We start from the raw sequence: 21,423 nt of genomic DNA on the forward strand, positions 1-21,423 counted from the left end.
AGTCAGGGTGAGTTGGTATGAGTCAGAGTGAGTCAGTATTAGTCAGCCTGGATTCCCCCAGCACTTTTATTCTCTTTTCCCTCCTACCTTCTGGGAAATAGTCATCCAGTTGTATCATACCTATCAATACAACTTGATCTCATCATTAACCACTACGAAGTTAGATCATTTGATCATCCAGTAAAGTGGGCCCATTATCTGATCTGGCTTTGTTTGTGACATGTATATTATATTATCAACACTGAAATACATTCAATCTATATACTTAATTGGAGGAGGGGAGGAGGGAGGAATTGGGAGACTTGAGAGAACTTGAGAGCACTCTTGAGGCTGCTTGAGCTGCTTGAGGCTGAGGCTTGATAGTTTGATATTTGAAAGGCTTGAGAACACAAGGATAGTGCTTGAGAACAAGGGTTTAGAAAGGCTGGGGGTGGTTTCGGAGTTGGTGGTAAGAGGGGAAAGGTGAGTTGCTGGCAGTTGCTGACTAATACTGCTTGGCAGAAGCACAGCAATTTTCGATCAAATTCCGGCTTTACTGTTTGCCAGGTAGGTGATTGTCCCATTGTGGGGCTGTTTCCATCAGTGGATCTGTCCAGCTATTGTTGCTATGACATATAGCCGCTGCCAGATTCAATTCTGGTTGAGAGACAACCTACTCAACTTAATTGGTAAACTGCACATCCAAGTAGAGGAAGAGCAACCAATGCTGCCCAGAAATATGAGGCCCTTTGGATAGAGAACATATAGCACAGCATACTTGTAACAGGATATGGTCCTCTATCTGAACCATTTTCATACTGCCACACTAAGTGCCACTGGTTGGAAGAGCATAATACTGAGTGAAAGCAAAAACAAGAGAGGTCACTACAGAGGAATAGAATGAGATTGATTATGGCTACTGTACACATGTTTGTAAAGACCAAATAACAGGACAAAAAAAAGAACAAGTTCTCAGATAGGATATGAGTCAAAGCTAATATCAACAGACCATTTTATAACTATAATCTGTAGCAAATAAATACAGCAAATATGCCACAAAATATAAGACCAGATCAGCCAGGTCCAGCAGTAAAGAGGATGAGGGTCGGGGTAGGTCGGAGCGTCTGAGGGGGCGCCGGTCGGATGTGCCTCGGATGCGCTTGGACAGTCGAAGGAGGCCAGGCGGGGTTCCCCTGACAGTATTATAAAAAGTGATACTGAAGTCTCTTGTATAATAAAAGATTATAGACTTGTAAGACCCTGCAAAATACCTAATACTTTGTTGATATACCTATAAGCGTCTTTCAAGTATCTTATAAAGGGCTTATAAGTGTCTTGTTAGTATTATGATAAATAAAATATATTATAAGAGTATTATAAAAATATGATAAGATATATAAGAGTCTTATAAGACTGATTAAATATATTATAAGAGTCTTAGAAGACTAATTAAATATATTATAAGAGTCTTAGAAGACTAATTTAAATATATTATAAGAGTCTTATAAGACTATTAGATATATTACAAGAGCCTTATAAGACCCTTAGAGTTTCTTTTCCCCTGCAAAGACCTTGATCTCCGGCCTCTAAGTTCGTCCTTATAATATGAGCCTTATGAAACTATTGTAAACTTATAAGACTCTGCAAAATACCTAGACACCCCTATCTCTGTTGGTATCGACGACTGACATCATTGGAACATGGTTTCGGATCATGCTGGAGGATCGAGAGTGCCAAGGGACGGTTAAACGGCGAAAACCTACTCAATTGATTAGGGCCTGGACCTGTAATCAACGGCGACTCTAAAACACTGTTGAGGAACTGATCATCTGAACATTGGAAATGCGCCAGGAGAGTTGGGACAACCACCGCTGAGGCCATACGCACAAGATATGAGTTATGGGTGTCAATCGAAAGCTGGGAAGCAGAGCTATCTACTTATCCTACTCAAGATCGAGGGATTCTTCACAAGGCAAACTAGATGGTCGCGAACACGGAAGATTTACACAGGTCATTGACTCCAATACACGTGATACCAGTCATCTGGACCTGGATTTTCGACTCTGGGCCATATGGTGAAACGATACCTATACAATTATGCACATGGACGACTTTTCTTACTCAAGATTTTCCCTGATTCTATCAATTTCTGTTTAGTATTTATATCTCTGTTTTATATTTGGCAGGTTCACGGATTGCCCCGCTTTACTAGGTGCATCTGGGGATCTAGCTCGTCAATCTATCTTGCTAGCTCTTTCGAAATAGTATCATCGCGTCGGAAGGATTATTGGTTGAGGGTTTCGGTTGCTGAATACAAGAGTTCCGGTTGCTGTTTATTGGGTTTCGGTTGCTGGTCGAGAGTTTAAGGCAGTTAGTTCCTGACTCGAGACAACTCAGAGGGTTTAAGGCAGTTAGTCCTGATCCAACGAGTATAAACTCTCCGGGCATCGTATTGGCGCTTCTCTATTGCTGAGTTTCGTCAATAGTACGCTTTGGGGCACAACAAATCAATGTTTTTCGCAAGAAACTCGTATCTACCCTACAACCTTACACATCTGTGCCAAGGCTCTGTTCACAGGGGCCTGTACTCGCACAAGGAGTTGACGATTTTTAGGTCTTTGTGACTTTTCCTACTCGACATTATACATCTTTCTCTCTACGAAAAGTGGAGTTTTGGTTGTTTTTGTTGGTTTGGTTAGTTAGAGAGCTCATTTGCTGTCCCCACTCCGCACTCATCATCGGATCAAAATCCGGACAAAACGATATGTGTTTGGTGTCCAAAAAACGCAGACAAATTTTTCATTTCACCGATTTCAGAATCCTACCTCTTGGGGGATAATCAGGGGTCCTACTTCAGATAGGCATACGAGTCACAGCCCATCGATAGGCTGGCCTCAAAACGGCCCAGTAACAGAAAATTTACCTTCAGGTAAACTTTTATGCTTCAGATAAACTTTTATGCTCCCTTGGAGACAAATTTTCATACTTAGAGGCAAAATTTTATACTTTCTCAGGTATTCAATTTTATGCCTTATGACATAATTTTCTGTCCCTTCAGATGTAAGTGCATTGAACCTATAGTACATGATGTTTTGCCCCTTCAGTGTAAGTTTTAGGAATGCCGCCCAGGCCTGTAGTGATGGCTTAACAGCACCCATCAATGGGCACCTGTTACCATGCTGTTGGACATTTTGTTCAGCCTTCCAATGGATTGTAATGGAATTGAAAGCTGAAAGCTTCTGAGCATTATAATCATTGCATTTTGTGACATTGGGTCACTCTGCCAGCCATTAGGGCCTGGTAGGGCTTAGCCCTAGGGCTGAGGGCTCTGCCCCAGTCAAGTCCTGGCCCTAAGCCCTGACAGGGGCTAGGTAGGGCAGGGCTTGAGGGCTTAGGCCTGGCCCTAGACAACACTATGCCAGACAGCTGCTGTGGGACTTCCAAGTGACTCACACCTCACTTAGGCCACAAGAATCAATGATTGAGGGTCAGTACAGCCATACCAGAGCCACGAGAATAGCAACAGTCTGGAAAGTGCCATAATGTAGTATAGTACAGCCGTAGCCATGGAACATTTCCCTACTCCTCTAACTTGCTTTAAAAAAAAGTGATGATAGATGAGTTTGACCTCGACCAAGATGGCAAGATCAGCAAGCAGGAGTTTTCTCACTTGCCAGCACTTGCCAATGTTAGATTTCTTGATTACATTTACATACCAAGTATAAGTACTGTCTCTACAGCTTCCATACCTCTTCCTTAAGTTTTCTCAGGTGTAAACCCACACTCTGTGCAGCGGGAAGCCACAGCGGCTCCACATATGACTCACGTAACACGTTATTCAACGTAGGCCAACCAGTGGCATAGCACAAACTGATTAGACTGATAAATACCTGTTTTGAATATTTGCCTAAATACTTGGTGGTCAATCCAGTGTAAATAAAATAAATTTTTGTCATGGATAAGATATTTTATCTCCAAATCTGCAATATATTTACCTAAGTCATTTTCTTGATTTCAAGAGGGTCGGTCCGAATACACCCGTTGACATGGGAAATTGTGACACGGCATGGGTTGATGCAGAGGTCGTGACAATCAGCGGAATCAGTGCAGGATTTGGTGTATACTGAGCACAAGATTAAATCAGTTTGTGAATCATCTATGCCGACCACCGCTTCTTGTCCCCCAACAGCTCTCAAAGCTGTTTTCTCAGTCTTGGTGGCGGGCAATACTTATAGGCTTTCATAAGCTCCTTCCCTTCGAGAACCACATGACCATGGCCAGGGTACAACTTGTTAGCACCTCCTCCTGAAATCGGTTGGTCTCCCACCTTCGTGACGGTGCACGTGATGAGTCGGCGGTTCAATCCTCAACCGAGGTATTTGTTTTAAGCTCAATGAGTTGTAAGCCAAGAAATAATGTATAAATGCACATAAATGAACACATCCACTTAACTAGCTTTGTTGAGTCCCTCACTGGTATTGCGGGCGCGGCGGCCGGGGTTTTCCACCCCGGACCCCGACCAGGGTGGACCCACCCTGCCGGGGGCCGTTGCTCGCCGCAGGGCAGGTGCTCGCCGCAAGGCCCGCTGCGCGGAGCCGCCATTTTCTTTCAAGTTATACACATACTTTAATAAATAAAACGAAATAGGGAGGGTGTGACACGTGATTCAGCCGCCATCGTGAAGAAATTAAAACGAAGTGCGGCGGATTCGAACCATCGCCGGACCACAAAGGACAGCATCTTCTGAAACTAAACTAAACAACCGTTGACAAGGGCTGCAGCCAAGCCCCTCGTGGTCCTTCCCCCCGAAAAGGGATTTAATATGATTTTTGGGCGGGGATCGAACCTGCGACCTATCACGTGGGGCGTCACGAAGGTGGGAGAGCTATGGAGGTCCCTCCTCCTTCACAAACGTAACATTCGCTGGAGACCGCGCATATAGCCGGCAAGGTCTCTTCGAGGACAGCGGCTCCTTGGCTTGGAACGGTGCCGGCAGTATATCCAACGTTGCGTCTCTCTTGATGCATCCGGCCGCTGGTAGTGGTTCCGCCATTCTTGGACTAGAACAATGGCTTTTCCTTCTTCCAGTATAAGATGGATAGCAATGCATCGTTGAGTGTCTTTTTGCAATTCTGAAGAATCATGACCCACTAGCGTCAGACAACTCAAAGCTGCCTCAACGTTATCCACTCTCGATATTCTTGTGCTATCTGCCAATGGTAGCGGTTCATCCAACCCTTCTCTCCAGGACAAGGTGGAATAACTTGAATCGTTTGAATTGTCCCTAATCATTCTTTGACTCGTGTCAGAAAGGCTGACGGCACTGCTCATCTCTTTGCTTCGCCAATGCTATCTTGCCTACTTAATCTGCACTGATCTTTCTCCTTTTGCGTCGGCCTATGGGCGGCGTGACAAAGTTGCCGCAGGACGCCACCGGCACATTGGCGGTGTGTTGTTTCCCTTCGTCGTGCTTACACGTTCTTATTGCCCAACCTCATCGCTTTCTCCAACTGGTGTTGATGGTACATATATGTATCCGCCCTCGAACACGTTTATCTGTGAGTAACTCCATTCTTGGGAGCCGCCTAATCCGATTATACCAGTGATCCCAGTTACAACAGAACAAATTACATACAACTCATGGCTGAGATCTGAGATCTCGAAACGAAATGCGCAATCAGTTCACGATTTCCTTTTTGAAGCTCACGTCACGATAAAGTCACTCCAATAGGCTCGGTGTCCAAATTCGGTGTGTGTTCCTTAGCCAAACAGGTCGCAGACATCGTACAAAGCATTGCTACGCGTGATCCAAGTTTTTTCTTTCATCCCCCACCATCGATGGCTTCCCCTTCAACCCCCCCGTCGCATGCTTGGGGTTTTCTGGACCACAACTTATTTCCTACTCTTCCTCGCGTCTGTCTCCCTTGCCTGTTCCTTTTCTCGCTCCTCTAATCCTTCCCCCAGCCTGGTCATCCAAAATGCCGCGCCTTCGCGGTTTACGACTACGCCGGCGCCGTCCAGCACTTTATCCTCGCTTTGGACGATCAAAAGTCCCCCACGATTCGCGCACAAGCTGCCATTCTACGAAACTTCTGGCAAGTCTCGCCCCTAGGGTGCGACCACTGTCACCGACTTCTCCCTACTGCCATTTCCCCCGACAACAACATCGTACACTTTCCTCGAACGCTGCATTCATACATCTCCATCGACGGTTGACACCGGTGGCCAGGAAGAATCTGATGACGACAGTGATCACGCAGCCAGCGAACCGGAGGAACCAGACGACCGTGCATTCAATCTCGCCACAGCGCGCATCACAGAAGAGGTCGGGCACAACCCCATTCAGGGTAACCTCGTGGTGGTCAAGCACCGTTTGGTCGATCCACTTCCCGACAGCGCCATGGCCATGGAGATTGTCGATGTCGTTGAGGAGGACTTCCCAGTCATTTGGGGCTTGGTATTTAGGTGTGTCTCTTTAACTTCAGCGCCGTTTGTTACACTAGCTAACTTTACCAATATAGATACATTGTCGGTGATTACAACCCTGCATCCATTTGGCAGGAAGAGTCCAAGCAATTTCTGCCATCTCCTTTCACCATTCACCGCCTGGGACAGCACAAGGCTTGACGGTTGCTTTCGAGGCAAATCTATAGACGCATACAATTCACTACTACATATGTCTTTCACTGCTTTGGAATGCGAATAAATCTTTTCCTAGTCACCATTACACACAAGATCCGTTTACTGCTAGGACACAATAAAACGACACAAATGACTCAATTCATGGCATATCGAAGACAAAGCGCTCACTCCAATTAGCTGTTGCAGTTACTTTGAGCTGTCGTAATAAAAACGATATTTCTCGGCAGTTCCGGATTTCGTTGAGAGAACTGAACATGAAATTCGAGATATATTGATTGCGCGTAATCCGAAACCAGCCAACGCCAACGGCATAACAAGCACGCGTCTCCAGATGTGCGATTAAGCCTAACTATTCAGAACACCGACTACTAAAAAGAAGTTGCTCACCCTGAATAAGGCGAACGATGCTATCATTCGAAATAGTCAGAACGAGGAAACGGGGTGTGTAGCAAAAGGACGAAACGATAGAAGAGACCATGACGACAAACCCTCGCTTGTAAGAGTGACAATCGCATGAGAACCCCAGCCACAGGCATGGAAAATTTCGCGAGCCTACGCAGACCGACAAGTTAGTAAGTAACTGACGGAGCTACATAACAACAGACCTGGTCAGGGGAAAAGAACAGACCACAGTCCCGTGAGGAAGTAAGAACACCCGATGCACCAGGCAAAGACATAGTACCCCAGGTGGACGTAGTAGGAGCAGAGAAGAGAGCCACACAGAAGAAGACACGCAAATTGCTTTCCTAAACTGTAAGATGATGAAGGCTTTGGGTCACCCTGAGGCCATTTGATGTCACAAGAACAAAAAAAACGCAGATATCGAAGAATAATATATTGAGAAACCTTGGAATCCACAAAAAACCGTCAAAAATAGGGCAGAATAGCCAGACTTACCTTCATGCAGCCACACCTCACCATAGTACCTGAGGAAACCAAAGTTACGAGGCCAAGGAAGTGAATGAAAACAAAGCTTTGCTTATTAGATAAGCCAGTCACGGATTCACCACAGAATGTCACTCGAATCCGATCCGAATCGGAGTCATGCTTATACATGCGTGTTACAGGTAACACTAAAGCAAGGTTATCAGGATCAGGCGCGGCCCCCGCGTCAGAGGCCCTTGTGCTTAGCGGGAAAGAAGACCCACCTTTGCGAGATCAACGCGTCGAGCGCGCCGAAAAACAATCGTCTTGCTTTGGCGAGTGCGGGATATGGAGCTTCGGATCTTGAGGGAGAGGGAGATGAAGAGGATTCAGGAAACTCCGATCCAAGTGCGATTGCCGTCCGCCGTCCCAGCGCGCTAAGTGGTATACAACCTATGATTCAGTTGCTCATCTGAATATCCTGCAGTCGCATTATAAAAGAGGAACCGCAGTCGCATTTATAAAAGAGGAACCGCAGTCGCATTATAAAAGAGGAAGTATAGTGCCATTGTGGGTACATCGTTCTTCTTCCTTGACCATCATGCCTCCAGACCGTCGTCGTGAGTGGATACCTGATTTGAACCGTTTGAGCTGGTTTAATGGGCCTAGGCTCCCGTGAACCAAGAAAATCAGTTTCTGTTCGTTGTCCTTGACATCGACACTAACATTCTACTGAGTCATATTCAAGGGTGGAGCAGCGTTTGCTGAGGCTCTTGGACTTGCAAATGACCCAGCGTTATTTACCTTCTACAAAGTGCGTGCCCTTGTAAGTCCCTCGACTGTGACCTGTCTGACAATCCTTACAGAAAGAATTCCGTCAAGCCGCCGACCAGTGCTTCGACTTCTCCCTGCCTCTTTTTCAACAACAATCGGCAATGACGGTTTTTGTTCAGACGGTATGCAGTCCTCTTTTCGTTTCTCATCGTTAGAATTTCTTCGCAGGTGACGTCTTGGTACCCTCCATTGTTTGACAGCCTTGTGCATCCCAACCATGCAGAGCGGGTCCAGGGCCTACAACTATACGCCATAGATTACTTGGGCAAGTCGGGCAAACTCTCGAATTCCATCAAAGGAGTCGGTTGTTTATTCTATGCCTCATCATTGGTTGAACGTCGATTAGGCCAAGAAAGCACTCATTGTAGCTTCTGATAGCAACCGCCACGGCGCCGAACTCGCAACCCATCATGCCTCCAGACCGTCGTCGTGAGTGGATACCTGATTTGAACCGTTTGAGCTGGTTTAATTGGGCACAGGCTCTCCTAAACCAAGAAAATCAGTTTCTGTTCGTTGTCCTTGACATCGACACTAACATTCTACTGAGTCATATTCAAGGGTGGAGCAGCGTTTGCTGAGGCTCTTGGACTTGCAAATGACCCAGCGTTATTTACCTTCTACAAAGTGCGTGCCCTTGTAAGTCCCTCGACTGTGACCTGTCTGACAATCCGTACAGAAAGAATTCCGTCAAGCCGCCGACCAGTGCTTCGACTTCTCCCTGCCTCTTTTTCAACAACAATCAACAATGACGGTTTTTGTTCAGACGGTATGCAGTCCTCTTTTCGTTTCTCATCGTTAGAATTTCTTCGCAGGTGAAGTCTTGGCACCCTGCATTGTTTGACAGCCTTGTGCATCCCAACCATGCAGAGCGGGTCCAGGGCCTACAACTATACGCCATAGATTACTTGGGCAAGTCGGGCAAACTCTCGAATTCCATCAAAGGAGTCGGTTGTTTATTCTATGCCTCATCATTGGTTGAACGTCGATTAGGCCAAGAAAGCACTCATTACAGCTTCTGATAGCAACCGTGGCATGCAGGTTGAGCGTGATAAAAGTGAGAGCGAAGAAAGTTCGGAGTCGATTGTTACAACAAAAGTGTTGTCGTTGTCAGGTGGTAGAAGGGGTGCAGGGACTCGGAAGAAAGGGAAGGGGAAGCCTGGCAACTCGTCTAATGCTTCGACGACAACGCGAACGACTGGGATTCTGGAACCGTCATACTCGGGTGCTAATAGCTATGCGAGCTCCTCTCGGTCTATGCCATCTCCCTTATTTTGGCAGCGTAGAAATGCATTGGCGGATCATACGAGCGACGATTCGATCGCACCTCAGGCTGGCAGTATTGAAGCCTTTCTCGCGGGCTGCACGCCTGTGATGACGCATCTTACCGAGCAGATGCATGTAGCCGGGGTCACGGATATGGAGAAGGTGCTTGGCATAAAACATTGGCTTGAAGATGAGCAGCGCGCATTTTTGAGGGATCATGTGACTCGGATTCCACTGGAAATCGAGACAATCATCGTTGGCATCACAGTAAGAAATCAAATCCTCGTGCAAGTTCATGCGGTAATCCGTTGTTGATAGGTACTTTTGGACTAGTACTGCTTTACGCAGTTCCACCTAAGCTACTAAACAGTCCAGTACATGTCAAGAACCGATTAGATAAGCTAGCGATGGAGGGAAGAAGATCAGCCTGCTGGAGGAAGTGAGGAAGAATGCAGTATTGGTGATAGTCGTGCACTGCAACCTATGGCGGTCCGTTTGTAAAATAAATAAATCTCAAAATATAAATGGAAATCTCACCTGTAAATAAGACAGTTCCCATCTCAAGAAGTTAAGGGGCTACTGTAAAATACTTTTGGTCCATTGTGAACTATGAGTATTTGGGGTGAGCAGTTCATTTTCTGCGAGAAGGGGTATGGACGTGACCACACGTGACCTCGGCAGGCGCCGTCCGAGCACGATCGCGAGCAATCACACCTCGCGATCGTCTCAACCGAGTATACCTCCTTCCGTGTTTCGGAATGCCACGCTGGTGTCCTCTCGTCTTCCCCACCAACACGACAGGCGTTCTCGCGCAAGGAACGAGGTCCTTGGGAATCTAGCCTGGGCGTCGCCTCGCCAGCGAAGCCACCAACGCGGGAAATTCAACTCCTTGTTGTAGAGACTGGGAGCGCCAACCAATCGCTGACCAGCAGTGACTTCCGCGCTGTCTATCCCATTCCCTCCGACAGCAAAGCCTTTAAACATGGCCTCACTTATCAAGGTTTGTGCGCCACTTTTCAGCTTGCCTAATGATGACCATTTTCCAGCCGCCTGCACAGCACTATACCACTCAGACTCTGTACAGTGCGGTCACTGGTCTCAATTTTCAGTTCCGCCACACAAAACAGCGGCTGTCCGGGAAATTCTTCTCGCCCGAGTACCTGCCCCCCCTCTACTTCCTTCCACCGCCAACTGTCTCCCCCCAACCGCCAGCCCGGGTCGTGGCAAAGGCCTCCGCGTTCGGACCGGCCGGCCGGAGCCCGTGGGAAACACTGGCCGTCTTCCGAGTCTTCTCTTCCCACCAACACGGCGGCGCTCTCATGCAGGAAACGAGGCCATGGCCTCGAGGAACGCCAACCTCCACCTCCTACCTTCGTCTGACCTCTTTGTTGGCCGAGTAGTCTGTCTGGACTTGCGGCGGGCGTCTTTTGCAACGCGAGGAAACTGAAAAGGAGTGGAGGGCTCGAGGGCGGGAGAGGGAAATACTTATGCGGGGGCCAAACGGGTGCCACAAATGGGTGAGTTTGAAGCTACTAGGCTCTTGCTTTCGTTGCTGACGACGTTTTCGCAGTCGAAAAGATGCTTGCGGCAACCTGGGCCTCACTCGATAGCCGTTCAGACGGTCGAAGCGCCAAGGCGGCATCGAGCGACCTGGAGATTCTTCAGAACCTCAATGATATGATCAAGGCGGACAACACGAGCTTTATCGCTCCGTACCACAGCCTCAGGCTCCACCGCATATATCTCGGCCCCAACGGCAAGGTAAGCTCATCTTCGTCATTTTTCTCAACTTCTTACCTTCATACGAGCCTTAAACTCCACCAACCGCCAGCGAAACGACTCGTTATACCAATGGTCAAACCAGCACTGTGGTAGATCGTCGTCCACCAGATGTGCGGGCCCCGCCTTCTGCCAGCAATCCTCAAAACTCTCTTGCTACTACGAGCACTGGGTCTGTTCCAGTTGCAGCTTCAAGCGCCTTAGCCGCCTCAACTCCAACTTCTTCCGGCCTCAACCCGCGCTCATTGGAAGCATATTTATCAACACTTCTTTCGAGCAATAGACGATACGATGACCACTTACCTTCTTCTGCCTCTCGCGACCGCTACGAGCCACGCGAACGAGAGCCTGCTAACTCCGCCCGCACGACCGTCGTCTGGACTATGCAAACGATCAATACACTGGTGGAGAATGTTACCCGCCCTCATTACCATCTTCTGTGGAACGAGGCCTCGAGCACTCCGATTGCAGATGTGGACTGGGAATCAAAAGCTTTCAAGCTACATAATCCGTTCACTGGGAAATTGACCGAGGAAATCCTTGCCAGCGAGGTTCCCATTCCCCTCGTTCCCTTCCAGTCACGCACACCATTTGCACGGATTGAATCAGGATCCGAGAAACGTATTCACAAGAGCTCTGTAACGCGGGTGCTCTTTGATATTTGGATTGATTGGAAGCAGGCACGCGATAGGCTTTTCCGCGTCCGCGGTTTCTCAGGAGGAGGGACCATTGGTTCGGCTAGAGACGAGGAAGAGGGAGGAACAAATGTGTCCAAAGCTACGCACTTCCAAATCGGACAACTCTTTGTTACTCTCCTTTCCCATAACACACAAGACATCGCGTTAGCAGTCGTGAAGGCTACCTCCTCATCAAGGAAGGGCGAGGAACGAAGGCCAAGTCTACCTTTGCAGTTCCGCTTGGTGAATTACACCTTCCATCGACGTCCTACATTGTAACGGGTCAAGTCCTCTCGCTCGTTCCTGCTGCATCGACTTCCGAGGTTGCGCCAGGCTGGGGATGGGTATGGGATGAGAAATTCGTCTTCTTTTCACGCCAGAAGAAGAATATAGGTAGTGAAAGCATTGCGCGAGCCGGAAACCTCCAAATCTCGGTCTCTACCCGTCTCATTGAAGCATTCAGCCAATACGCACATAACATCTGGGCGGACGACCTTCCTGACTTCCAGCTGACATCCGGGAAGACCTGGCTCTTTCTCGACGGCGACTTGACCAATGTCTGGGGACGATTATGGGCACGGGTAGCTAACGACGATACACTTCACAACAAGTTCGCTCGTTTTACTGGTGTTGTAACGGGTATGTTTCCATATTCAATTGCTGCCTCGTCCAATGGTTTGTTACTTTTCTTCTGTCTTGACACTGGCTAATCTACCACAGGATTTACTGGACGACTCTATGCACAGCCGGTTCAAGGGAGTGTCATTGAGCACACATTTCGCGACGCAGGTGCTTGTCATCTGTGCGGAAAGACAGTCAAGGACGACGAACGCCAAAATCATGTTGGACGTCACATTTTGCTCAAGTTACTGGGGGTAGATGACCTCTTCTGGAGTTGTTGACTCCGAGACGTGAGGTATGTCTTGATTGTTTGTACAGGATGCTAATTCGACCAATATCAAGGTCTCCGCTCATTATCCGTGTGGTTTCTGTGGACGCGATGGCTCCTTGTGTACTGTCAAGATCGATGGTGGGAGTGCAGACTCTGACTGTCCATCGCTGTATCGCTTTCGGATTTGGGCAGCGTCGATATCCTCACCAACCAAGCCATCTACAAACGTACCCATTCGCTGCCTCATTATTAACTGTCGTTAAATACATTGGAAGTACAACTTTCCCCAGCACCTTAAGGACCGGCACGACATTAGAGCGGTCAATCCTTCTGACACTTTCCGCTCTCTTCTCAACGTCTCTCGTGAAGAACAAGCTGCGCTGGGGGTTCCACCGATCAAGGTACTGAATTGGCTAACCAAATTGGGCATCACAGACACGACACTATTGCTTATACCTCCATCAACACTCTCAAAGGCTTGTTCTACATCCAGCAGTGCCGAATCCCCTCGTCGTCGTCGTCGTTCATCTGGCGGTGGGAAAGAGAACATGAATCCGATTCAAACCAGCCCAGGAGAGCGTCGTAAACTTATGTAGATATTATAACATGTTATATTGCTATACAATCCATGCAAATAAGCTCCCTTATCGAGCACCTATGGCCTCCAATCTCTACCCGTTTCGAACACGTTTTGAAGCCGAGTGACCGGGGATATGTCACTCGGCTATCATTTCACGTGCAGACGTCAGTGTCGCCGATTCGGTGATCTGACCCCTCTTCAAGGCTCTTGCAAGTTCCGAGCACCATCGTCCTCGGTTGGGGCCCGGGCCGGGCCACGTGCAGTCATGTGCAAACTCCTTCTCGCCAAAAACAAACGGCTTAGCCCAACTACCCATATTTCACAATGGACCACAAATATTTCAAGGTAGCCTCTCAACTTCTTGAGATGGGAGTTGACTTATTTACAGGTGAGATTTTGATTCATATTATTGAGGTTTATTTATTTTACAAACGGACCGCCATATGACAAGTAATTTGCAGTTTACAAATTATCTTATCTGGAACCAAATGTATTCTAAGTAATACTAATGCTAGTACTCACTCATTGTCACTCAGCGAGTCATGTGGGCACATGATCTAATTGTCCCAGATAACATTGTAAGGTTGTGTGTGGCAGGGAGTGCAATGACCCCACCTGATTCACAAATTATCTTATGAGGAGGCAACAGAAGGTGGAGCGCTCGATGTGGAATGGGCTTGCAAGTTGGCAACATTTGCTTGGTGATTGTCATGGACTCATGGGTGCAGGAGCCGGCCGGCCTACCAACGCCTGCGCCAGGATGTAGCTGGGCAACAACTGGGCGATGTGTGGTGTCCAATACCACATCTTTGATGTGCGAAAGGCAGCGGGGCGATTTACAGCCCTTCCAATATATGTAGGTGGGTGATAGAGTAGTTTCGCTTAGAGTTGTTAATATGTGTTTAGCAATTTTGAATTGAAATTTCTTGTAACCCAGCCCAAAACAGTGTGAAAAGTGGAGCAGAAAAGCCTCAAAAGGAAATCACACGACAACAACTCTGAGTACTAGTAACAAAACTACTCCACCACCCACCTACATATATTGGAAGGGCTGTATCAGAGCGCCAAAATGGCTGCGGGCCTGTGGGATTACAGACTACCCGAGACCTGTGCCTAGCCGGCAGGTGTACCATCCCGGAGTTTACCGTGTTTTTTAGGGTTAGGCTGGGAAGTAGGGAGAGTGGAAGCCGCGGCCCGTATAGGTTGGGTAGTGGCAGCGGCGGGCTGGTGGGGTAGGGTAGACAGGAAGAGGGGAGAAGACAGTTGTGAATGCCCAGCTGGCCCGCCAGCAGCAGTCAAGGCCCTTGGATGAGTGGCAGGACGTGCGGCAGTGGGGGCACGGGGCACCTGAGACTGGCCACAAGGCACAGTGGACAAGCAGTGTGGAGCATAGTCGACATTCATCATTGTGGCGTGGGACATAGGCACAGGCACGACAGGAGGAGGGGGGCAGGTCCCTCACACTCATGGCAAAGCTAATGGCAGTTGGAGAAGGGAGGTCCAATGGGAGTTTGAAAGCAGATTTTTTTGCTTTGTCTCAAACAAAGAAACCTTTGTTTGCCTTTCCACTCCCGTTGGGCCTCTCTTTGATAAACTGCCATTGGGTTTGCACCCAGTGTCAGCAGACAGTGGCTGACATTGCTTCTTCGCATGGACATACCTACCCATGAACTGTTTCCCAAGCGCGATAAGTGCTTCGCTGATTTACCAGTCGGTTCCCCAGATAGAGACCCGGCGCTCGCCAGGAGCAGTGCAATTGGAATAATAAACCCAGCCTGCACCAAGAAATCTCAGACACCACTTGTCTTGTTCATGTCTATTTCCACCTCTCCTAGCATATTCTTGCACAAGAGTTTCCTTATTAATAACTACAAGATAGGTTTTAGATCTAGAAAAATAGACAATGTTCAGCAGAGTGCTTGTTCCATAGGAGTGAGCAGACGGAGAGAAGGACTGTTGACAAGATTCAACAGTGGAGTTTACAGTATGCCAGGCAAACTATAAGGAAAATATTACAAAATTTCCGATGGGATAGCGTTCGAGAATAAGCTGTTGCTGGTCACGGCTTTGGTCATTCATCGTTGGCTAGGGAACAATAAGTAAGAAGATATCAACAGCTAAGAGAACAACTGACACGTTGGGCAGCAATTGAATCTTGTGTAACAGTCGTAGTAAAGGCTGATTCGTCAAATTGAGGTTGATTCTCGTGCTCGGAGTTCCATGTTGGCTGGAAAGCGTCAGAATTAGGTATAATAGATGCTAGGACATACCACAGAAGGACGTACAGCAATGGGAGGTGGCAGTTGTAGGTCGATAACTCGGCAGTCCGGTTTCTTGTTGAAGAGCGCCTTCGACATCATCTGGAAGCCTGTCGCGCCACCGAGAATGCACAGTTTTGAGTTGGCAGGCTTGTGGGCCTTCCACTTCATCTCAGCCTCATGTTTTTTGAACAGCTGGTCACGCTGACACTGGATTTTGGAGCATAATTCCTTGAGGAAGTAATCGTAAGAATGATTGGCCGTGAATTCGAATGGTGGGTATTCGTTGAAGGTGGGAGCAGGGGCACGGCCACCTGGCCGACGAGCTGGAGCGGATGGGAGGAGCACTTTGGGATAGACAGTGACAGTTGGTTAGGGCTTGTCGTTGTTGTTGTTGTTCTCTGAATCGTCATCGATAGTCACAGTATCCAAATGAGTCCGCTTGGAGCTGGTCTCAACCTCCAGCTCATCCTCTTCACTTTCACAGCCTCCCAAGATGCTCCTTTTGCGCTTCGAAGTTGACTTTGGAAGTGGTGGATTGGATGGAGTGAATGGACACATGAATTTGGCACAAGCTGACGATATCAGAAGATACACACATGTAATGCACGTCACATACCCTCTGGAGCATCTCTAATGGTGCCCAGGATCATATCATAGTCGCTCTCGTCGTCTGTCGTGTAGACAGACATGCTGAGGTGAGAGAGAAAGCAAAAGACGTGCCAGCTGGCACCGTTTCCTTTTCGGGAAGTCACGAAAAAATAAATTGATCATTCTCTAGCAAAACAGGAACGGCTGTAATATAAATGATTGAAATTATATTCCTTTCAAGGCAGAGAAAACCTTCTGTTGGTCCTGTGAGCACCACCACCACTTCATATCTATATTCTATAGTGGCATCACACAGTACTAAAGTGAAGGGTCTTTATGTGCTGCGCAGTATGCACTCTCTAGTTGCAAGGTCCCCCACCCTGACAATTCTCATCATTTTTCCAATCAAAACTGCTGTTTCCAAATGGTACCAAATAACTGTCAACAGTTTCATCTCATACTACCAATTACAAATTCATCATAACACTGCTCTAGTGCTCACTCTCCTTTCTCTCGCTATGACTACTCCCAACCATAAAGACCCTAATATACTGACTTTCTGTACTAGCATTGGTATGAACATGTCATTGAAACTTTCATTTCTATTGAAGTTTTATAGCTTGGCTCTGGCTGGTTGAATTGACAGAGCTCACTTTAAATATTTACTCTGTTAGGCTCTGATGTCTCTCTTATCTTATCGATCTTGCTCTCAGGCTACTTTGACCATATAACAGTGTTGCATCTCATGTCCCGCCCTATCTGCACCCTGATCTCTATTACAACATGCTCAGAGAAGGTGGAAAATTAAATGAGTTAGTGTCTGAAAGTCAAGTAGTTTAGTAGTTATGAGCCATGGGCAGTACTGAGGACTTGTAGTATTGGGCAGAAGAGAGGAAAGGAGAGGCAAATTGACTTTAATTGTCTTTGTCATATTCTTATTGGCTTATGACTTCTGATATTTGTAAGGGCAACCCTGGAGACTCCGACGAAAGCCTAGCAGGGGAGGATCTAAAGAGAAGAAACTCTAAGGGTCTGCCTGCTAGGGCACCAACTATATACTGGTCATCCGTAACTGCCGACGTAGAGCGCAGAGGGCCTGAGCGGCGTTGCAGGCTCTTTCCCAAGGTGATCGTTGGGAGGGTCTTGACGGATCGGTGATTGTGCAGGCGAAGGAGGCCGAGGATGAGGGTCGGGGTAGGTCGGAGCGTCCGAGGGGGTGCCGGTCGGATGTGCCTCGGATGCGCTTGGACAGTCCGAAGGAGGCCGAAGTGGGGGTTCCCCTGACAGTATTATAAAAAGTGATACTGAAGTCTCTTGTATAATAAAAGATTATAGACTTGTAAGACCCTGCAAAATACCTAATACTTTGTTGATATACCTATAAGCATCTTTCAAGTATCTTATAAAGGGCTTATAAGTGTCTTGTTAGTATTATGATAAATAAAATATATTATAAGAGTATTATAAAAATATGATAAGATATATAAGAGTCTTATAAGACTGATTAAATATATTATAAGAGTCTTAGAAGACTAATTAAATATATTATAAGAGTCTTAGAAGACTAATTTAAATATATTATAAGAGTCTTATAAGACTATTAGATATATTACAAGAGCCTTATAAGACCCTTAGAGTTTCTTTTCCCCTGCAAAGACCTTGATCTCCGGCCTCTAAGTTCGTCCTTATAATATGAGCCTTATGAAACTATTGTAAACTTATAAGACTCTGCAAAATACCTAATGCTTTTATGACATACCTATAAGCTTTCAAGTATCTTATAAAGGGCTTGAGTCACCTTATAAGTGTTTTGTCAGTATCCTATATACATGATAAATAAAATATATTATCAGAGTATTAAAATCCTATGATAAGATATATTATAAGAGTCTTATAAGACTTATGAAATATATTATAAATGCCTTATAAGATCATTAATCATATTACAAAAGCCTTATAAGACATATTATAAAAGCCTTATGAAGGACTTATAAATGTCTTACTATGCTAGGAACCAACACTGCCCTATTTTGATTAAGTGTCCAACAACTTCCTAGGCCAGCTTAAATTTGGCAGGAGCCACAATAACAGTAAACAGGTTGGAGGCTCCACACTTGTTTACATCAAAGGGCAAATGTTAAGGGTCACCCAACTGTTTGCCAAGACAGGTGTGAACAGTCATGCACCATAGCATCTTTTTTTGTATCTGTATTTATATACCGCAACAAGTACACTAACTATCAAGACGCTGGTACGGTAGCTGGGGCAGCGAATCTGTCTGGCCGCTCAGTGGGGTGTTGTTCCAGGTTTGGTTCCGGATTGGTTGAGGTGTAGCAAATGGCAGGGGAGGGTGTGACGTGGTTTGGACTGGGCATGCAGTCCTGCAACGTTGTTGGCGTCGAGCCATTGCCTTGCAGTGTTGACCACTTCAAATGACCGTTGAACCGTAGATGTCCATTATGGCCGTCCCATAACGGGACCTGTGCCGTCAGAGCTGTAGGAAAGTTGTACTATGGCCATTTCTTCGACGGCCGTTGCCATGGAATGCAGACTTACCTTCATGCAGCAAAAGAACGCCACACCTCACCATAGTACCTGAGGAAAACCAAAGTTACAAGGCCAAGGAAGTGAATGAAAACAAAGCTTTGTTTATTAGATAAGCTAGTCACAGATTCACCACAAAATTCACAAACTGATTTAGGTTTGTGCTAATGCACTGTCAAGAATGGCACTGATGGTCACCCATGCGTAACGCTGATACTCTCACATCAAAGAAGCTGGATCAGGAACACGTCGTATGCACAAGGCTTGGCATTGGGACTATAGCCAGCCTGTTCTGCCAGCAATTCAAAAGACTGGAAGAAGTCGGTCAGCGACATCTTATTTTGATGAGTAGTCGTCAGCTTCAGATGCGCTGCCTGTGCAATGTTCGTGTCCTTGAATGAGAGTTCCAGCTCCGTGATGAGATCGTCGAATGTATAGGTGGCCATTCTTAAGGGTTTGCTTTTTCCAATTGTGCACCTAGTCAGCTGCCGTACATGCGGAAGCATTCACGGATCGAAGGTACAAGACCAAAAACCAAATTCGTTTATGATCCGTGTTGAGCGCATCAGAGTATGCCCCAATATAAGTTGTGACAGAGTCGTAGAAATTTTCCCAAAGCGATTTCTCGTCAGAGAAGAGAGGAGGGGGGTTCGCAAGTACGACGCGTGACATGTTAGTTGGTTGTTGGGATCTACTCTACTTATAAGTTACACTACTACCATGTGTTTACCATGCCTAAGACGAGAGGCAATGACGTCATACTTTAGCCATGCCTTTACATGCTGTTTGCCTCATGTCCACTCCACGCTGTCAATCAACATCAGCATCGACATCTGATGATCCAATCACCATCTTATCGTCCATCTTATCTCCTCCTCGTCTTATCTTATCAACCAAGGCCAAAATAAAAGGTTTAAAGGGTGAAGAAAAAGGGTTTTTGAACCCAGGGTTTGACAGTTGTTCTCCAAAAACTCTCAGCTTGAATTCAGTATACAATCAGTTTGTGCTACGCCGCTTGTCGGCTTACCTTCAATCATGTCACTCGAATCAGAGTCATACATGCGTGTCACACGTGTTACAGGTAACACTAAAGCAAGGTTATCAGGATCAGGCGCCCCCATGCCAGAGACCCTCACATTGGGGTTTTTGCGCAAAAACGGAAACCCGGAGCTGGACTTTTTTGTGAGAAATCAGGTGCCAAAAATGGGCACCCAATTTTCGACAAATCAGTGTTGCAGATCCGATGCCCGAATTACCAAATAAGGTAATTTTGACGTCATGCGCTGCACGATCAAGGCCTTTGATTTATCAGAAATTTAGGGCACTAATTTCGGCCCCGATCTCTGCTACATAAGTCCAGCTTTGGGTGGCCGTTTTGGTCGATGTGCTTTGTACATTAGCACAAACTTAAATCAGTTTGTGAAAAAACTTAAATCAATTTGTGAATCTCTCACCACTCGAAACTGCAAAAAGACCAACCGTGGTGGGCGGAAAATCGGGTGTTGGCAAGGAGAGGAGAGGTTGAGGAGAGGCACAAACGGCGGATGAGCAAACCTCACGGGTTGTGTTTGGACAGGGTGCGTTGCCTTGTTCACTCATTTAGTCTCTTCTCATCCCCACAACACGCCTCCCTGCCTGGTAGTCGACAACCCTACACTGCTTGACAACGGGTGCAATCCCATCTCCTAAAACGGACGGTCCAAGCACAAATCAATTCAAGAATCAGTTTATGGATGATATTGACATTTTGCACAATCATTGCTCAGCGTTGCTCACTGACATCCCGCCGAGTCAGGTTCCCACTAAAGGAGCCTTGACGGCAACAATCGATCCGCTGCAATGTGGACAATTGAACTGGGTCGGACGACTGTTGAACGGCCCGGGTTAGCTGGTTATCCGACCATTTCCTCGAAAGCTCACTTCAATGATGCCACTGGCATCTGTCCCGTCCGATTAGATGAAGCCCCATATGTGCTCAACAATGCATTCCCATATCTCGGAACAGATTTTCGAGAATTAGCTGACTGCAGAGCGTCTCCACTTATAACAGGTTATGTGGTCGTAGTTCTCATTGCTTCCAACCGACTCACCCTGTGTGGTAGGTTGACGTCGATGACGACTGGTTCAAGTTGCGAAGTTGCCCCGAACCGGCGTAAGTAGCTTCACGTTGAGCCTTGACCCATGCGTTCGTTTCAACCTCGCCAAGATAATTCAATGAACACGGATGAGATGACAAAGGTACCTTCAGCTGAGGCGCAAAACCAATTCCGTTTGGCGTCTCAGTACCCAATTCCAGTAAAGTGGATGCAAATCCGGAAAGCTGAGGTACTCCGACCGTTGGAGTTGAAATGCTAGCTATAGTTTGATTGGTTTCAAAGTTGTTGACCGCATCAATCCAAGTCCTGGCCGATGTGTTTCGATGGACTTGAACTGATTCGAGCGTGGGACGATATTCCGAGCCTGCCAGTGGATCTTGGGATGAACCGATTGGTGTGCCCAATTTTAGCCAAGTGGACGTAG

Source organism: Mycena indigotica, assembly GCF_014461135.1.
Source record: "Mycena indigotica strain 171206Taipei chromosome Unknown Mind.scaff0001, whole genome shotgun sequence".
In the NCBI taxonomy this organism is placed as follows: domain Eukaryota; kingdom Fungi; phylum Basidiomycota; class Agaricomycetes; order Agaricales; family Mycenaceae; genus Mycena; species Mycena indigotica.